Source organism: Martes martes (assembly GCF_963455335.1).
Source record: "Martes martes genome assembly, chromosome: 6".
In the NCBI taxonomy this organism is placed as follows: domain Eukaryota; kingdom Metazoa; phylum Chordata; class Mammalia; order Carnivora; family Mustelidae; genus Martes; species Martes martes.
In genome coordinates this window covers 80,548,002-80,567,191 of record NC_137893.1, presented here as the reverse complement: position 1 = coordinate 80,567,191, position 19,190 = coordinate 80,548,002, and the positions used below count along the sequence as shown (strand labels likewise).

The window sequence follows — 19,190 nt, the reverse complement described above, 5'->3', positions numbered from 1 at the left end:
ATAATAAAAAAGGACAGAAAAGTCCCAAATTTTTTCTAAGACCACGTTATTCTGACAGCAACACCAGACAGACACTACAAAAGAAGAGAACTACAGGCCAATATCTCTGATGAACACAGATGCAAATATCCTCAAGAAAATATTAGCAAACCAAATTCAACAGTACACTAAAAAAAAAAAAAAAATCATACACCATGATCAAGTGGAATTTATTCCACATAAGAGAGGTTTAATATTCGCAAAATCAATATGATATATCACATTAATTTGAAGAAGGATAAAAACCTCAACAGATTCATCCCAATAGATGCAGAAAAAGCATTTGACAAAATTTAACACCCATTCATGATAAAACAAAACAAAACAAACAAACAACCTCTCAACAAAGCAGGCTTAAGAGGGAATATACCTCAACAGAATAAAGGTCACATATGACATCCACAGCTAACATCATACCTGATGGTGAAAAACTGAACTTTTCCTCCAAGATCAGTAACAAGACAAGGATGGTCCACTCTCACCGCTTTTATTCAACATAGTATTAGAAGTCCCAGTCACAGACTTCAGATGAGAAAAAGAAATAAAAGGCACCCCAACTGATAAGGAAGAAATACAACTGTCACTGTTTGCAGATTATATACTATATAGAGAAAGCCCTAGATGCTCTACCAAAAATATACTAAGACAAATATGTGGATTCAGTAAAGTTGTAGGCTACAAAATTAATACACAGAAATCTGTTGCATTTCTACATTCTAATAACGAAGTAGCTGAAAGAGAAATTAAGAAAAGGGTCCCATTTACAATTGTGCCAACAAGAATAAAATATCTAAGAGTAAATTTAACCAAGGAGGTGAAAGCCCTACACTCCGAAAACTGTAAGACACTGATGAACAAAAATAAAGATGATGCAAACAAATGGGAAGGTATACTGTGCTCATAGACTGGAAGAATATCATCAAAATGTCCATCATACTCAAAACAATCCATAGATTCAATGGAACCCTGTCAAGATACTAGTAAGCATTTTCACAGAATCACAACAAATACTACTAAAATTTGTAAAGAACAACAAAAGATCCCAAATAGCAGGGCAAACTTGAGAACAAAGAACAAAGTTGGAGGTATCACACTCCCAGATTTCATGATACACTCAAAGTGACAATAATCAAACAAGTACAGTACTGGCACAAAACCAGACACCTAGAATAACAGAACAGGACAGAGAGCCCCAAAATAAACCCATACCTATTATGGTCAGTTAGTACAGGACAAAGGAGGCAAGAATATACAATAGGGAAAAGATAAGTCTCTTCAGTAAATGGTGCTAGGAAAACTGGACAGCCATATGTAAAAGAATGAGACTAGACCACTTTCTTACACCATATACAAAAATAAACTCAAGATGGATTAAAGAATTAAATATAAAACTGAATCCATAACACTCCTAAAACAAAACAGGCAGTAATCTTTTGGACATCAAACTTAGCAATGTATTTATAGATATGTCTCCTTAGGTAAGGGAAACAAAAGCAAAAATAAACAATTGGGATTACACCAAAATTAAACACTTTTTGCACAGCAAAGGAAACCATCAACAAAATGAAAAGGGAACCCAGTGACTGGGAGAAGATATTTACAAATGACATATCCCTTAAGGGGTTAATAACCAAAATATATAAAGAATTCATACAATTCAACAACAACAAAAAACAAGCAATCCAATTAAAAAATGAGTAGAGGACCTGAATAGACATTTCTCCAAATAAGACATACAGATGCCCAACAGACACAGGAAAAGATGCTCAGCCTCATTAATCACCAGGAAAATGCAAATCAAAACCACTATATCACCTTACACCAGTCAGAATGACTAATATTAAAAAAGATAAGAAATAAGTGTTGATGAGGATATGGAGAAGAAGGAATCTTTGTGCACTATTAGTTGTGAATATAAACAGGTGCAGCCACTATGAGAAACAGTACAGAGTTCCCTTAAAAATTTTAAAATAGAGGGAGGTGGGGGGGATGAGGTAACTGGGTGGCGGTATTAAGTAGGGGACTTGATGGAATGAGCACTGAGTGTTAAAAGCAGGTGATGAATCACTAAATTCTACCTCTGAAACTAATAATATACTATATGTCAATTACGTTGAATTTAAATTAAAAAAATTTTAAATGAAAAATAGAAATATCATATGATCTTTTAATCCACTACTGGGTATTTGCCTGAAGAAAACAAAAACATGAATTCAAAAAGATATACAAACCCCTATGTATATCACACCATTACTTACAATAGCCAACATATAGAAGTAACCCAAGTATCTATGATAGATGAATGAATAAGATGTGATACATACACACAATAGAATATTACTCAGCCATAAAAACAAATGAAATCTTGCCATTTGTGACACAAATGGACCTAGTGGGTATTATGCTAGGCAAAATAAGTCTGACAGAAAAAGACAAATACCGTAAGATTTCACTTAAATGTGCAATCTAAAAAAAACAAAACAAATGGGGGCACCTGGCTGGTTTAGCTGGTAGAGCATGCAACTCTTGATCTTGGGGTTGTTGGTTCGAGCCCCACATTGGGTGTAGAGATTACTTAAAAAAATAAAACCTTAAAAAGTAATAAAAAAATAAAAAACAAAATAAATGAATGAACAAACACACAAAAACAGACTCTAGGGGTGCTGGATGGCTCAGCCAGGTGAGTGACCAATCCTTGATTTCAGCTCTGGTTGCGATCTCAGGGTCATGAGATGGAGCCCCACATTCGGCTCTGTACTGAGTGTGGGGTCTGCTTGAGAGTCTCTCCCTCTTCCTCTCACCCTTGCCCCACTTACATGTCACATGCTCTTGTGCTCACTCTCTAAAATAAATAAGTAAAATCTTAAAAAGAAAAAAAACAACAACAGGTTTTTAATACAGAGAACAAGTTGACGGCTGCCAGAGGGTAGAGTGTTAGGCGGGTGGGCAAAATAAAAGAGATTAAGAGGTACAAACTTACACTTATAAATAAGTCCTAGAGATGTAAATTACAGTAAAGGGAATATAGTCAGTAATATAAAAATACTGTATGGTAATAGACAGTAACTACACTTGTGGCAAGCACTGAGTAATGTATAGAATTATCAAATCAATGTTTGTATACCTGTAAGTATTTAACATATTAATTATATTTCAATTTTTTAAAAAAACCTTTCTTTTAGGGACATCGGGGTGGCTCAATCAGTTAAGTGTCTGCCTTCGGCTCAGGTCATGATCCCAGTGTCCTGGAATCAAGTCCCACGTCGGGTTCCCTGCTCTGCTGGGAGCCTGCCTCTCTCTCTTTCCCTCTGCCCCTCCTCCCTGTTTGCATGCTCTAATAAATAAAAAAAACATTGGCAACAAAAACCTTTTTCTTTTAGAGGTGATGAAATTACACAAATCCTTCTATATTTTCCAACCTATTCTATGGGTGATCTATGACAGAATTTATTTTCACAGCCTAGATTACAGGCTTAATCACTGCAATGTAAGAAACAGTTTAAAAATAAATGACAGGTTTATAGAATTAATTCAAGGACTAGTCCCAAGTAGCCCATGTAGCAGAATGAACACAAGGAAAAAAATAAAAATTAAGAAGTCACAAATAAGCATGCATCCTAAAGGAGAAAAAAAAAAAAGCAAGAAGCAAAAAAAGAACATCACTTAGTGTAAAATAAATGTCTGAAGGAGAAAACCCCTAACTCAGCACCAAGCACATGCTCGCATACGTGTGCATGCACACACATGAACACACAGACATACACACCATACACACATTTTCTTTTTCTGAACCATCTCAAAATAAGTTGCAGATATCAGGACTAATCACCACTAAGTACTTTAGTATATATTTCCCAAGATCAAAGACAATTGCGTTATTATACCTAAGAAGTTTAACCCAATGGTATAGTATCTAATACACAGCCTGTACTCAAGTTTACCAATTATTCAATAGTGGAATTTATAGCAGCTTTTCTCTACTGATGCAGATTCAATCAAGGATCCCATATGGTACTGAACTGTCATATTACTTCAGTCTCCTTTACTGTACTGAAGACAAAAAGCAAAACTAAGCCTTTTTTCCCTCATGACATTGACATTTTTTAACAGACCAGGCTAAGGTTGTCTTGTAGAATGCATATGATAAAGATTTTTATAGAATTATGTCAAGTTCTGTTTGTGGAAATTTTATGTTGTGTTTTCTCAACCCATCCTGTTAGTTTTGGGGATAACTAATACTCAACATAAGGGCACATTTATCAGTCTGGTTTTCCAATATAACTCTCCTCCCAACTCTGCCTTCTTCCAACCAACTGTCCCTCCTTTATGATGTCCTACTCAGTTTAAAGCCATTTAGAAATGAGGACAAAAATTACAAAATGAATTTAATTTTGTTTACAAAAAGTTTAGTCCCTAAGAAAAAGCATCCTACCTTTGTTTGGCAAGCCCTCTGAGGGGGATTGTCTGAATAATAATCATCCCTGTCCTTTCTTTTCCTAAGTGGAGTTTGTAAGCCAAAGGCCAGGCTTGAACTGCTCATAACCATGGAGGGGATTTTTCTAAGTCTTTGAGAGTGGTGAAGAGACAAGCTGTCTGGGTATTTAGAGAGGATCTTAACACCCCTTTATAATATGATGTGAGATGTAAACCCTCTTAACCCATATTCTCACAAAATACTCAGCCACATAGCATTTGCCACTAATGACTGTAGAACTAGGGAGATACACTGAAGATCTGGAGTTTAAGGTGAGCAGAAATGGAAAAATAGAGTAGTTTAGCCTGGCAACAAATCACTTCCATATTTTTTCTTTTCTTAGTCCAGGTTCTATTGTTTTAAGTTAGATAGAAAAATTTAAAAAAAAAGGCTGTTTTTATACATTATGTAATCTAATTAATTCCATCAATAGACTTACGTCCAAAGGAAACATTTACAAGGTGGTTAACAAAAAAATGGTCATTTGGATTTACTTAAGCCAAGGGCACTATAAAACCCTAATTTAAAAAGAGTTTTAGGGGAATCTGGGTGGCTCAGTGGGTTAAGCCTCTGCCTTCAGCTCAGGTCATGATCTCAGGGTCCTGGGATCGAGCCCCACATCAGGATCTCTGCTCAGCATGGAGCCTGCTTCCCCCTCTCTCTCTGCCTGCCTCTCTGCTTATTTGTGATCTCTGTCTGTCAAATAAATGAAATCCTAAAAAAAAATAAAAATAAAAAGAGCTTTAAAGTCCAATTGCTTTGAGAAAGAATTACCTTTAGAGATACATTTGTTTTCTATATCTATAATTATTGTTGGAAAAGTACACTGGACATATCTTCCTCTATAATAATGTAGAATACCTCTGTTTCCCCATAAGATTTAACTTGACTTCTGAGATAGCAAACAAAAATCCTATTATAAGGTTTATTATTTAGGGTTTGAGCAGCAGGGTCTGTACTACTGGATTTGAACCAAAAAAACTTAAAAATCAAGACTTTTACTAACTACCTTCCTATGTGCTCAGTGTATTTTTATATGCATTCTGGCAAAGAAAAGTATACATGTTCTTACTTAAATAGAACTACTTAAAACGTACATAAAGTAATGGCGGACAATTTTAGATAATATATATTCAGTGTCAAGCTGTAGAGCACAAAATACCACGTAGAGCACGAGAAGTTTTCAGTGGAGGGGTTTCACTAGATGAAGACTGCAGTTACTGTGAAGAAAGCAGCCTGAGTTAAGGTATAAGACAGAAAGGATTCTGGTGGTTGGTATGGTCAGATAATCCTGAACAGAGAGAATGGTGAGTGATAGGGAAAGTCAGTTAAAGTTAAAAATAAAAAAGTTCAGGGTGCGTGGGTGGCTCAGTCATTAAGCATCTGACTTTGACTCAGGTCATGATCTCAGGGTCCTTAGATGGAGCCCCGTGTCAGGCTCCCTGCTCAGAGGGGAGCCTGCTTCTCCCTCTCTCCCTGCTTGTATTCTTGCTGTCTCTCTCTCTGTCAAATAAATATATACAATCTTAAAAAGAAAAGTTCCCAGTGATTAATTTTGTCCCTGTTATTTAATTGGGAAACCGATCTCTCTAGTAACATTAAATTTAGATCTACACATATTTTCCTGTTTGTATGCTCACTATGGTACTGGACAAAGATTTTTTTTTTTTTAAAGATGTTAATTATTTGAGAGAGAGAAAGAGAGAGTGTGAGGTGAGCACACTAGCAGGGGTAGAGGGAGAAACAGGCTCCCTTGCTGAGCAGGGAGCCAGATGCGGGGCTCAATCCAGATGCGGCCCCTCAATCCAGATGCGGGGCCCTGAGATCGTGACCAGGGCTAAAGGCAGATGCTTAAATGACAGATACCCCAGCAGCCCTGGATAATGATTCTAAGACATACTTTGTTTTTTTCCATACTTAAACATCTCTTAAGTTTGGATGAATCTTGCAATAAATTGTGTATCATTTGGACAGCACTTTTCTCCCTCTTAGTGGTACATAAGACAATGATGCATCTTAAAAATCAACCACTATGAATTGAGAGTGCTGTGAAGTCACCAGGAAGAGTAGATGAGAGGAAAAAAGTGTTTTATGTTTAAAGCAGAACGGAATCAATTCCTAACTCTATAAAAAAACTGCCTGAACCTCTTGCCCACAAGAAACAGAAATGATCAGATGGTCTATGGCAGGAAGGGGCAGGAACACATCTAAATTGAGTCCTTATAGAAAGTGAAGAGTTGAGACCAGAGGACAGAAAGCAAACGAAGAAATGGTAAATTATTTTTCAGAGTTTAAGTTGTAAAGCCTGAGTTGAGAGAGAGAAATGCCATTTCCAACAGACCTCTGGAAAGCAGGGGTAAAATCAGGGCATGATGAAATGGGGGTTGTTCTCATGTCAAGAGCAGTTAAGTCCCCAAGTCACCACTTGGATCAAGCAGAAAAACAGTTCACTGGTAAAAATAAGAAGGAAAGTGAGCTGGGAAAAGTGAGCTGAAACAGCTCCAGGATGGGTAACACTGGGCACAAAAGAGCAGGGATGAGGCATGGGACTAAGAGCAGAGGATTCGGTGAAAAATCTAACAAGCCGCCAACCGGCAGACAATATTTGCAAAAGACATACCTGATAAAGAAAGGATGATTATCCAAAATATACAAAGAACTCGTAACAAACAATAAGAAAACGAATAACCTGATTAAAAAATGGGCAAAATATCTGAAGAGATACCTCAGCAAAGAAGATATGAAGGAAGTAAACAAGCATTTGAAAAGATGCTCAACATCACATAACATTTGGCAACTGCAAATTAAACAAGGAGATACTACAACACACCTGTTAAAATGACCAAAATCCAGAACACCAGTAACATCAAATGCTGGTGAGAATGAGGATCAACAGGAACTCTGACTCATTGCTGGTAGGAATGCAATATGGAATAGCTACTTTATAGGCTGTATAGACTTAGTATATATATACTTAGTGTAAATGTAATATAGTTTACTATAAACTTAGTATAACTAAGTTTATATAGACCTGTGGAATCACTATGTTGCACACCTGAAACTAATGTAACATTGTGCATCAACTATATATTTTTTTAAAGTTCAGCAGTTTCTTACAAAACTAAATGTGCTCTTACCATATGATCCAGCAACTTGCTTTTCAGTATTTACCCAAATGAGTTTAAAATATGTCCACCAAAAATTGCATACATTATGTTTACAGCAGATTCATTCATAACTGCCAAAACTTGGAAGCAACCAAGTTATACTGCTCTAGGTAAAGGGATAAACCGTAGTACATCTAGACAGTGGGCTATTACTCAGTGTTAAAAGGAAATGAGCTACACCTACAAAATCACAAGGTTTCTTGAAACTTTCAGAGAGCTGAGGTCACTCTAACAATGCTCTTAACAGTTTTTCATCTCACAAATAGAGAAAAGAAATCCTTTTTGTGACCTTCAAAATTGTACCTGATTTGGTCCTCACTCCTGACCTAAGTCATTTTCCCCAAATGAATCTACAAACATATCACCAGAGCCAAGAGAAGCAGCAGCACTAGCTGGGAGACCAGTACTGCACAGACTGTGTTGAGAGGCAATGTGTGCAAAACTCATGAAAAAGTTGAATTTTTATGTATTGAATTTTCTTAAAGAAAGTGCTACAATACAATGAATCAATCAAAGGTCAAGGTACCAGCACCTTTTAAGAAATTCAACAGATACATCCTTTTTTGTAAGTAATGGGAAAATTAGTGAGGGGTTTCAAGCAGAAAAATAACAATCTGACTGGCATTTTAGAAAGTAAAATTCTGACTGCACTGTGGATACATTAGATGGGGTAAGACTAAAAAACAGTCAAAATGCATTAAATTAACTCAGGAGACCTTGTGAGGTTCCTAACATAAACCTTGGCAGGGAGAGATGATACTTCATTGTTGCAAGCTATTTAGGAAGTCATACACAGCAAGAGAACCAAAGTGGGAGGAGAAAGAGCTTCTCCCAGTGTTCAAGCTGAAAGGGAGGTTATGCACCTCTACAAATTTCATTCTATCTTCAACCATGGCTCATATGTGATGCATTACAGGGGACTTGTTCAGCATCTACTAAATGAGATTACCCTCCCCTCTGCTACTCACCCCCACCCCCAGTGTCCTTGTTCAGATAGACCTGGGCCGGAATGGATAGAACTCGGAAGCCTCTGGCTCCCAGGTCCACAGTTCTGTATTTAGCTTCTACCTTCCCAGCAGAGCAGGCACTTGTAAAAACACATCATTCCAAATTTCTCAAGCCTTTCTAAGGCTATTTGTCCTTAACCATTTTTCTGCTCAACAACCAAGGGGATATTATACTCCCATTAAACTTTTGATCACTATGGCAGCTGTTATTACTTTGATGTAGGGATAAGTTGCAGTATAAGAAGCACCAAGTGGCCTTTTAAAACTACATACTCATTCCCCTCTCCCTTTCTGATGGCTACCAACACACCCACGGAGCGGAGGGATTAAGTAGAAAAAAGATTGAGAACCACCTACTGCTTTACTAACCTATTTTATAAGGATAAGAATTCAGATATGTAACAGCAGTATTCCAAATTGAATTCTGAGAACTTACTCTGTATTTTTGATATACTTTTTCTGTTGTTTCCTATGGTGACAAACATTCTCAGGTCTCAATCTACTTCTCAGCAGGAACTACACATAGTTTAATGAGAACGGTATTATGATGCCCTCCCTACTGAGAAAAATCTCAGTGCCATTCCAAAAGGATCTGAAGTTAAGAAAGGTAATGAAATACTAGGAAAGCTTTAAAGTTGTCCATATTAAAATTCTTTACAGAAAAAAATTCATATTTAATTTAGTAACTCAAAACAAAAGAAACACATATTCCTTTACTGACTCATCTCTACTTTAACAGAATTTTTTTTTTTTTTTAAAGATTTCATTTATTTGAGAGACAGCACAAGCAGCGGGGAGCAGCAGAGCGAGAGGGAGAAGCAGGCTTCCCACTGAGCAGGGAGCCCGATGTGGGGCTTAGTCCCAGGACCCTGGGATCATGACCTGAGCCTAAGGCAGACGCTTAACCAACTGAGCCACGCAGACGCCCCTTTAACAGAAATTTTATGTAACTCTGAAAGGGAAGCTAAGGTAAATGAGTGAATTACAATAAAATAAAGCACACTAGCTTGGCAACTGCATGCAATGATTCAGATTTTCCCAAAATGTGGCACAGGAGATGACTTCAAGCAATCAATACACTTACCTTAACAGTCACTAAAATAACACAAGTAGCTCATCAAATCTGTGAAGTCACACATTATTGTTTAGGGGAAGATGAAAGTAGGAGGAATTCACAGATTTCTTATCTTAGAGGCCCTATGCTCAAAAAATGCTCTTGTTGAGCCTTAAGTAAACGTGACTTTAAAAAAAAAAATAACAGCTTTGACATATAATTCACATATCACAAAATTTATCCTTTTAAATTATGCAATTCAACTGTTATGAGTAAATTCACGAGGTTGCACGACCACTACCACTATCTAATTCCAAGAGACTATAACCATTAGTAGTTACTCCCACTCCCCTCTCTGACCTCTGGCAATAGCTAATCCACTTTCTGTCTCTATGGATTTGCCCATTCTGGATACTTCAGGGAGATGAAATCAACAATATGTGGCTGCTTTCACTTAAATGTTTTCAAGGTTCATCTGTGTTATAGCACGGATCAGTACTTCACTCCTTTTTTACGGCTAAATAATATTACATCATAAGGCCATGCCACATTTTTGTTCACCCACATCAGCTGATGGACATTGGGGCTGTTCCACTTTTTAGCTATTATAAATAATGCTGCTATGAACACCCATGTACAAGTTTTTGTGTGGACATATTTTCAATTTTTTTGGGTATATACCTAAGAATAGAATGATGGGTCATGTGGTAACTCTACGTTAACTTACTGATTAACTCTACGTTAACTTACTGATTAACTATTTTCCAAAGTGGCTGCATCATTTTTGAATTCCGTAAGCAATATATAAGGTTCCAATTTCTCCACATCTTTGCCAACATTTTACTGTCCATTTTTAAAAAATTATTATACCTGTATTAGTGGGTGATCTCATTGTAGTTTTGATTTGCATTTCTCTAATGACTAGTGATGGCAACTAATTCTTTGTATGTCTTAGTTACCTCCCCAAAAGCCATGTTCCTTATCTATTAGCCTACTCTCTTCTTCCTCCTACAAAGCCTGCAGTCTCCACTTCATCTCTGAGACCTAGATCCCCTCATGTTCCTGCTCCCACCTGGACAACCCATACTGAGATTTCCTTCATACAGCCTTGCCCTTATCCCAGCAGCCTCTCTCAGACCTACCTCTATAGACTTTAGCTTTTCTCTTTCTCTCAGTTCCCTCTTCTGTTTCCCAGTCTCAAGTCCCACATTTCCAAAGTCCTTCTTAATCTTCCCGTATTCTAAACCACCTCTGCCTTTGACTCTAGGCTCCTCTCTCTCCCTCCATGTCCTTCCTTCTTAATATGCACAGGCGACAAGCTCTGCAGACCTGGTCCTTTACCTACCCTTTGTCCTTGGTACTATTAAATGTTATCCCATTCTTTCTCTATTCCCCAGTTTCTCACTAGTCTGCAGTCTCTCTGCCATTTGATTTGTGAGTAAAAGCAATGATGGAAGAAAACCATTCCAACTGAAGAGCTGTGATGGTGAATTTTATGTGTCAACTTGGCTGGAACATGCGGTTCCCAGGTATATGGTTAAACATTATTCTAGGTGTGTCTATGAGGATGTTTCTGCATGAGATTAACATCTGAATTGGTAATCTGGGTAAAGCAGATTGATAATCACATAAAAAAATTGGCAAAAGACATGAACAGACACTTCTCCAAAGAAGACATACAAATGGCTAACCGACACATGAAAAAGTGTTCATCATCATTAGCCATCAGGGAAATTCAAATCAAAACCACATTGAGATACCACCTTATACCAGTCAAAATGGCCAAAATTAACAGGACAGGAAACAACAAGTGTTGGAGAAGATGTGGAGAAAGGGGAACCCTCTTACACTGTTGGTGGAATGCAAGTTGGTGCAGCCACTTTGGAAAACAGTTAAAACAATTAAAAATAGAGCTGCTCTATGACCCTGCAATTGCACTATTGGGTATTTACTCCAAAGATACAGATGTAGTGAAAAGAAGGGCCACCTGTACCCCAATGTTCATAGCAGCAATGGCCACAGTCGCCAAACTATGGAAAGAACCAAGATGCCCTTCAACGGACGAATGGATAAAGAAGATGTGGTCCATATATACTATGGAGTATTATGCCTCCATCAGAAAGGATGAATACCCAACTTTTGTATCAACATGGACAGGACTGGAGGAGATTATGCTGAGTAAAATAAGTCAAGCAGAGAAAGTCAATTATCATATTATTTCACTTACTTGTAGAGCATAAGGAATAACACGGAGGACATTAGAAGGAAAGGAAAAGTGAATTGGGAGAAATCAGGGAGAGACAAAGCATGAGAGACTGTGGACTCTGAGAAACAAACTGAGGATTTTGGAGGGGAGGGGGTTGTGGGGATGGGTGAGCCAGGTGGTGGGTATTAAGGAGGGCATGTATTGCATGGAACCATGGGAGCAGTGTATATACAATGAATCTTAGAACACTGGAAAAAATAAAATTAAAGACTAAACAAACAAACAAACAAACAAGCTATTGGTTCTATGTGACCCAAATAGAACAAAAAAGGCTAAGAGGTAACTTCTTCATCCTGTTTGAGCTGGAATATTGGTCTTCTCCTGCCCTGGGACTAGAACTACATCATCAGCTCCCCTGGGTCTCTAGCCTGTGGACTACAGACCTTGGGACTTCTCAGCCTCCATAATCATGTGAGTCAATACTTCATAATACTTATATTTATTAATATTTAATTATATTTATTATATATTATATTTATTATGTAAAATATAATATTTATATATATTAAATAAGTAAAATTCACACAGAAGAATTTAGATTTGGTTCAGTGAACAAAAAAGAGACAATGAGTCTTATGTAGGGGTTATGTTTGTTAATAGTACAACATCACTAAGCAAGACAAATTGAAATAGGGAGAGTACAAAAGTTAGGAGACTACAAAAACAAGGCCTACACAGATTCCTGCCTGGGGCAAATGCAATTGAAAATCTTAAAAAAAAATCAGAGAAACAAAAAATGCAAGAACAAAGAAGAAAATTTAATTCCAAAGTTCCACTCTAAAAGAAGAGTAGGGTCAGACAGAAATGCTACGGTTGAGAAAGGAAACTAGGTTTTTTGGTTTATTTCTTTATTCTTTGGCATGTGGGAGAGGTCCGATGGAGAAGATGATTAATTGCATTTTGGACATGTGGCATTTGAGGTGATGGCAGACATCCAGGTACAGATGACAGTCTTAAAAGATGAAATGGACAGAAGCTTCCTAAAATTAATTTAGGGTTCTAGCATCCCACAGCAACATTTTATGCTCAGCAAAATATATCCCTTGTCTTATTCAAGGGCATCCCTGGGCATTGGGCATCAAAGTAACTGGTTACTGAACCATGGTTCTACTGTGCAGTCAGTTTATCATCTCCATCACTAATATCTTCAAATATCTCCTAAACTGATGCCATTCGTATGATCTACTGAGAACTTCCTTTCCAAAGTGATATAAACTTGGGCACTCACACATGCTGAGCATTTTATTTATGTAGTGATAAAAGGAAACCAAGAGATTAAAATTATCAAAAATATTCAGCATTCAAACCACAAGATCACTAACCCTCTTAAATCCTCCTAGATAGGACTATGTCCTATGTAACTCTGGTCTGGGAGGCACCCACCAGTGTTTTAAAGATTTGACTTTCTTTCTTCCTGACACATCCACTACTTGTGTCACCATCTGCCCCTTTCTCAAAGGGGCTAAGAGGACAGAAAAAAGAGCTTAGTCCGATTGAGAACTTCATTCCACAATATGGTTAAAGATTAATGTAGCATAACTTGAAACTAGTAAAGGCTGCTGCCCAAATACATACACAGGCACTACTACTACTGAGATAAACGATGCAAAATCTCAAAGACCTCAAGTCTAACATCTCAAAAAGTCTTCAAATTATGGTCCTCTTGCTTATTGTCCCAATAGGCAGAAAACTGACAAGTGGTTAAGGAGTGACAATATCCAAACCACATGCCATTATATAGTGTAAGCTCTAACTCTCTGCTATGCTTATAATAAAAAAGCCTCTCTTATTACCATAAATCTAATAATGCCTTTTTAAAATGCTGCCAGAAAGTGTCTCTGCTAATCTGAGGATTCTATATTTGTGTTCAAATGGCAGCAAGAGCCCTTTCCTAGTAACTTATATTAGGTTACTATCTTATTTTTTTATTTTCTTAAAAGTCTGTGGCTAATCACTGAAAAAGCTGTAAATGAGGTTAATTTTTCCCCCTTTCCCATAAAGTATACATTTTAGCAGACTGTGTTTTCCCAAAATGCTCACAATATTTCCCATCCCACAGGCTCTTCTGCAATATGACCTTTCCAATACCCCAATAAGGAGTCCAATTCTCTCGACTCTAGCTGGCCTTAATGATTTACTTGTAACCAACAGAATGTGGCAAAAGTGATAATGAATGATTTCTGAGCCCAGATCAGTAGAAGCCTTGCAGCTTCTTTCTCAGACTCTGGAAGACTCAGTCTCCAGACACTGCCATGCTATGAAAAGCTAAAGCTACACGGAGTGGGCATGTAGGTCCTCTAGCCAACTGCCCCAGCTGAGCCCAGCCTTCAAGTCACCAGAGGAAGAAAGAAGTCATCTTGCAAGAAGAATCTCCAACCGTGTTGTTTCAATTCCCCGTAGAGCAAATCACACCCATCCATTCCAGTCTACCCACCTGAAAACCCAGACATCATGGAGCAGACAAATTAGCCCCTCTGTCTCTGAATTTTTGGCCAAAGAATTTGTAAGAATAAACTGGTGGTTGTTTTTGCAAGATTTTTGGGTGGTGTAAAAGGCAGCAATGAAAAACCAGAGCAGCAACAGCTAATTGGAATGTGTATGATGGGTAACATGCCCATCCCTTCATTTTAGTGACTGCATTTCACATTTTTCTTCCCCTTCACTTTACTGAAAACTTTTATTTTCAAAGAAATTTTACTTGCCAATTTTGTTAATTTACCCATTTATTTTGACAGTTCAACTTTAGAAACCATCATATCCAATAAAATCATTTCCCCAGGTTTGATTTCCAGCTTATTTGTTTTAAAAGCTTGCTTCTAACATTCTCTCCATTTATTGGAATTATTTCAGCCTTTTTCACCCTTTTATTGCAATCTACATTTGAATTAGGTCGTGACTAAAGACATAATTACTTGAAGCAAGATGTTGTGCACCCAACTATAACCACGATAAGTAAACATTCTGTCAGGCAGGCGTAAGAATTATTCACCACTTACCGTAAATAAAGTGCTATACCAGCACTTCACATTTAATCATTATAAATGCTTTATTATTGCGTTAGCCATATTGAATTCTATATACCTACTCTCGTCCACAAGTTGTATTTTGTGAGGAAAAGCTCATTTTCCTGTTTAATGAAAAGGGTATTCTTGTTTAATATATAATCTTAATATAAACCCTTTAAACCATTGCATTTTTATAAATACAGTCAATTTTATAACTTGCTATTATATTTAATAGGGACAAATTGGTCCCTCACAAATCATTGCATGAAAAATCAAGGTCTTCGTTTTTCTGAGAGAATTTCGTTTTCTTTATGAATCTTTATAACTACTTGGCAAAGAAAAACTTAGTCCTGTTGTTTCTGTTTAGTTACTTCTAATTAAAGTTTAGACCTTTCAGAAGATATTCCATTAAAACCAAGTATTATCATCCCAGTAACATTCCACCCCTGGAACTCACTCAGTTCCAAGCATCCCCACCAGGGTCCCTTCTGCTTTCACCCTGCTCAGCTGGGCCCTTCTAGAGGTGTCTACAAGGACATTATGCTCACTTACTGATATGTGCTAGGTTGAACAAGCTGCACATCTGGCCAATATTGTCCTCTTGCTGGTCTGGAAAGTGTAGTGGAAAAACACTGGGCACGACAGTGGCTGCAGTGATAGTGCAAACAGTCTAGGACAGATAAAGAATGAAGTGAAGAAAGAATGGGTTCATGAATAGGAAGAAAAAGAAAGGGGGGCTGGAGAATGGGTAAAATGTGAAAAGGAAGGGAGAGATGAAAGGTTAAGAAGTTCATTAATTTAATCAACAAATATTTATAATATCTCCCATATGGTTATTCTGGAGTTTAAGATTTAGAGGAAAATGTGTATGAGTAGCTTGAGTAAAGGAAAAGATCACAGAATTTGCAAAGGTCAAAAACTGTGAGACTAGAGTGTTAGATAGGCCACCCGTAGACAGCGACTCTGCTGAGCATGGGAAGCAACAAAGAGAGAGGCGCAGGAGGAAGACACGGTTGGCCTAAATCTCAAGAACTGTACTTACAGAAGAGTCCAGGAGCAATGGTTTATAAGTTGCAATGAGAGCTAGAAGAAAGATGTCTCTAGGACCTCTGACTGATGCAATGTGTGAAAATGAGTAGTGGTCACCTGCAAAGACAGCAGAAAAAGCAGCATCCTGGGGAGAGAGCCAGGTTTTCAAATGATAATAAGCAGATGGAGTACCTGATGAAGAGATGCGGCTGCAGAGGACTCTGTTCAGCAGGAGCAAGAGCTGTAGAGAGCAAGTATAAAAACTCCAAGCACACAGGGGAAGGAAGGAAATCTGAGGATAAGCTAGATGACGCAGGGCCCAGAGTTTGCAGCCAGGGCCCAGGGACAGAGGGATGAGGTAAGACAGATAGACAGAATGAGCTGACTTGAAACTTCCAGATGTTCTCTGATCTTATCATTCTGAACTTAGCAGGCTATGGATTTTATACAGAAGCCCAAGTATGTTAGTGACAGGTGACCAAGGTTAGCCTTACTCACAACCATATAACTGTGAGAAAGTTACTTTGAACCTCTCTAAACCTTGGTTTTTTTTTTTCTTCTGTAAAGTGAACAGTATCTAGTTTATGAAGTTATGACAGTGAAACAACATAATGTATATAAAGTACTTAACACAGTGTCTGACACACAGTACTGCGCAATACACTTTTTGGTTTAATTGCTTTTGCTTATTGATATGGTCCTTCCAAGGAATTGTAACCAGGTATGCATGAGACAAGCCTGCTGTAAACCCTCAGCCTCTGGGCATTATCTACATTCACAGCAGTGGTCCTCTCAATTCCTCTCTCCCATCTTGTGGCAGAAGCAGCTCTACTCAGTAGAGGAAATGAAAAGACTCAGGAGGCTCTTAGTGATCTGGCCAGAGTTTCATCCAGGTAACATGAAACATTAAGAGCACTGACAAATATTGCTTGGGCATACTCTGGTATTCTCAGGTATGTTCTGTCTTGTACATCTGTTAAATTGCAAAGTCCTGAAGGATGAGCTCCAGGACTTATTTATGTTCCCCCAACCCACACTCTAGCATTTATTAGACACTCAAAATGGCTACTGAACAACTATCCATATAGGAATTACGTAAAAAGAGCAAAGTTCCATACCTCAAACATGTTAATTCCAGAGGCTGTATTTGGCACAATACTACTTCTTTTGTTAAATAAATTCTAGACTTGTTTTCTAAAAGATGTTTAGATTTTATAAAATGTGACTTTCAGATTTAAGTATCAACCAACAAAAAAGTAAAACCTAAAAATATACCCATATATCTAATAAATAGAATATTGGTATTTTTATTCATGCTATTATTTTAAGGAAGACAAACTATGCAGAAATTTTCTATAAACATTAATAATCAAGTTAGAAAAGAGCATTTGATCAAATAATTCACAAATACATCACATTTTTCTTAAATTCTAAAACATATTAATCAGTTAGAAAAGACAGTTTGATCAAATAATTCACAAATATACCATGTTTTTCTTAGGAATTCTTGCTTCTTTTTTAAAAAAATATTTTATTTATTTATTTTTTAGAGAGAGAGAGAGACATCACAAGTAGGCAGAGCGGCAGGCAGAGGGAGAAGCAGGCTCCCCACTGAGCAGGGAGACTGATGGCGGGACTTCATCCCAGGACACTGGGATCATGACCTGAGCCGAAGGCAAATGTTTAACTGACTGAGCCACCCAGGTACCCTGTGGTTTCTTGTTTAATACGAATGAAGACTTAGAACTTTCTAGTTGCTAATTAAAAAGAAAAAAACTTAAGCAAAAAAAGATTCTGCATTCTAAGACAATATATTCCACTTTACTTAGCCACATGACTGCAGAACGGCTGCAAGTTAAATTCTGGTACCCATCTTCATCCCCTGGTTCCTCCACCACTGCCCCCCCCTCCACCCCCTTCTTATTACACTCTTTGCAATCTCTGAGCCAATATTTAAATACTAGATCAAACACCCACACAAATAAAACTCCTTACATCCTCAGAATCTCATTTTTGCCCCTCTCAGCCAAAGCCATGGATTCTCTTCCACCAGAAGCAACACTCTGTTTTGCACCTAACTTATTATGGGATCTGGAAGTGATTTGTGCATACACCTAGCTACCCAGTGCTGCCTTATAAAAGGCCCAGCATGGCACAGTTAAACAACTTGTTCTTTTATTTAGCTTTCTCATTCCACCTGCCTCATGATAGTAATAAACCAGACTTTTTTTTTTTTTTTTTTTTTTGGGCTATTGGGCACTCATTGCAAACAGAATATCTGAGGTATGAGAAGCTGACCTGGAACCCACGCCTGCCCTGGCTATGATGGGGCAGTCTCACCTCACCCTACACCAGGCCCCGGCACTATGGACCCAAAGCAAGCTGCTAAGGGCAGGGCCCCACCCACTGAAGTAGCTGCATCTTAAGCCCCACAAGTACAACTCCCCAGCCTTGCCCAACTCCCACACAGATCCAGTCGTGCAGGAGAGGAGGGGGGCAGAAGGCAGGCCCCTGACAAACACTGCAGCCTCTGAGAAAAGGCACTTCCTGCCTGCCCATCCCAGGGATAGCCCAGTGGGCAGTGCGGGGAGAGGGCAGCTGGCTGCCGGCCAGAGGTTGGTGGGGCAGGGATGGGGCAAGCCAGGCTTGGGCGGGGGGTGTCACTGCTGTTCCAGGCAGTCCTTGGTCACCCCCTGGGCACCACCTCTGCCAGCACATTCTGCAGGTTGTCAGGGTCAGTGTAGCTGTGGCCTGTCACACTGCCTACATTCAGTATAGATCTAGGCATTGGGATTCACAAATTTCCCGCCCGTCATTACCTTTGGAGATTTCAAAAATGCACGTAGACTCCAAAGTACCACACTTACAGTTCTTAGGGATTCTTAACTCTAACAACTGTCACTCTCCTATAAACATTCTCAAGACTGTATCCTGCATCTCATTTTAACTTACTCCACCTCAGAAATAGCCCCCTCTCATGTTACAACACCTTGATGTAAACCTCCAACCTCTTGGCATTACCTACATTCACACCAATGGTCCCCTCAATTCCCAGAGTTTCCTTCATCTGTCAGCTCCGTCCTAACCTCACTTCCTTACCCATGCAGCCTAAGGGTACATTAACCGAACTACCTATAGAAGTTCTTCAG

At 38.3% G+C, this 19,190-nt stretch overlaps 1 protein-coding gene across 1 annotated transcript in view; it reads right to left on the bottom strand.

The window, feature by feature from the left end:
* The window catches only part of FAM184A (family with sequence similarity 184 member A), a gene marked incomplete at its 5' end in the record, with an annotated part of 116,312 nt that overhangs the window by 83,103 nt on the left and 14,019 nt on the right, over positions 1–19,190 (bottom strand). The window lies entirely within an intron of this gene.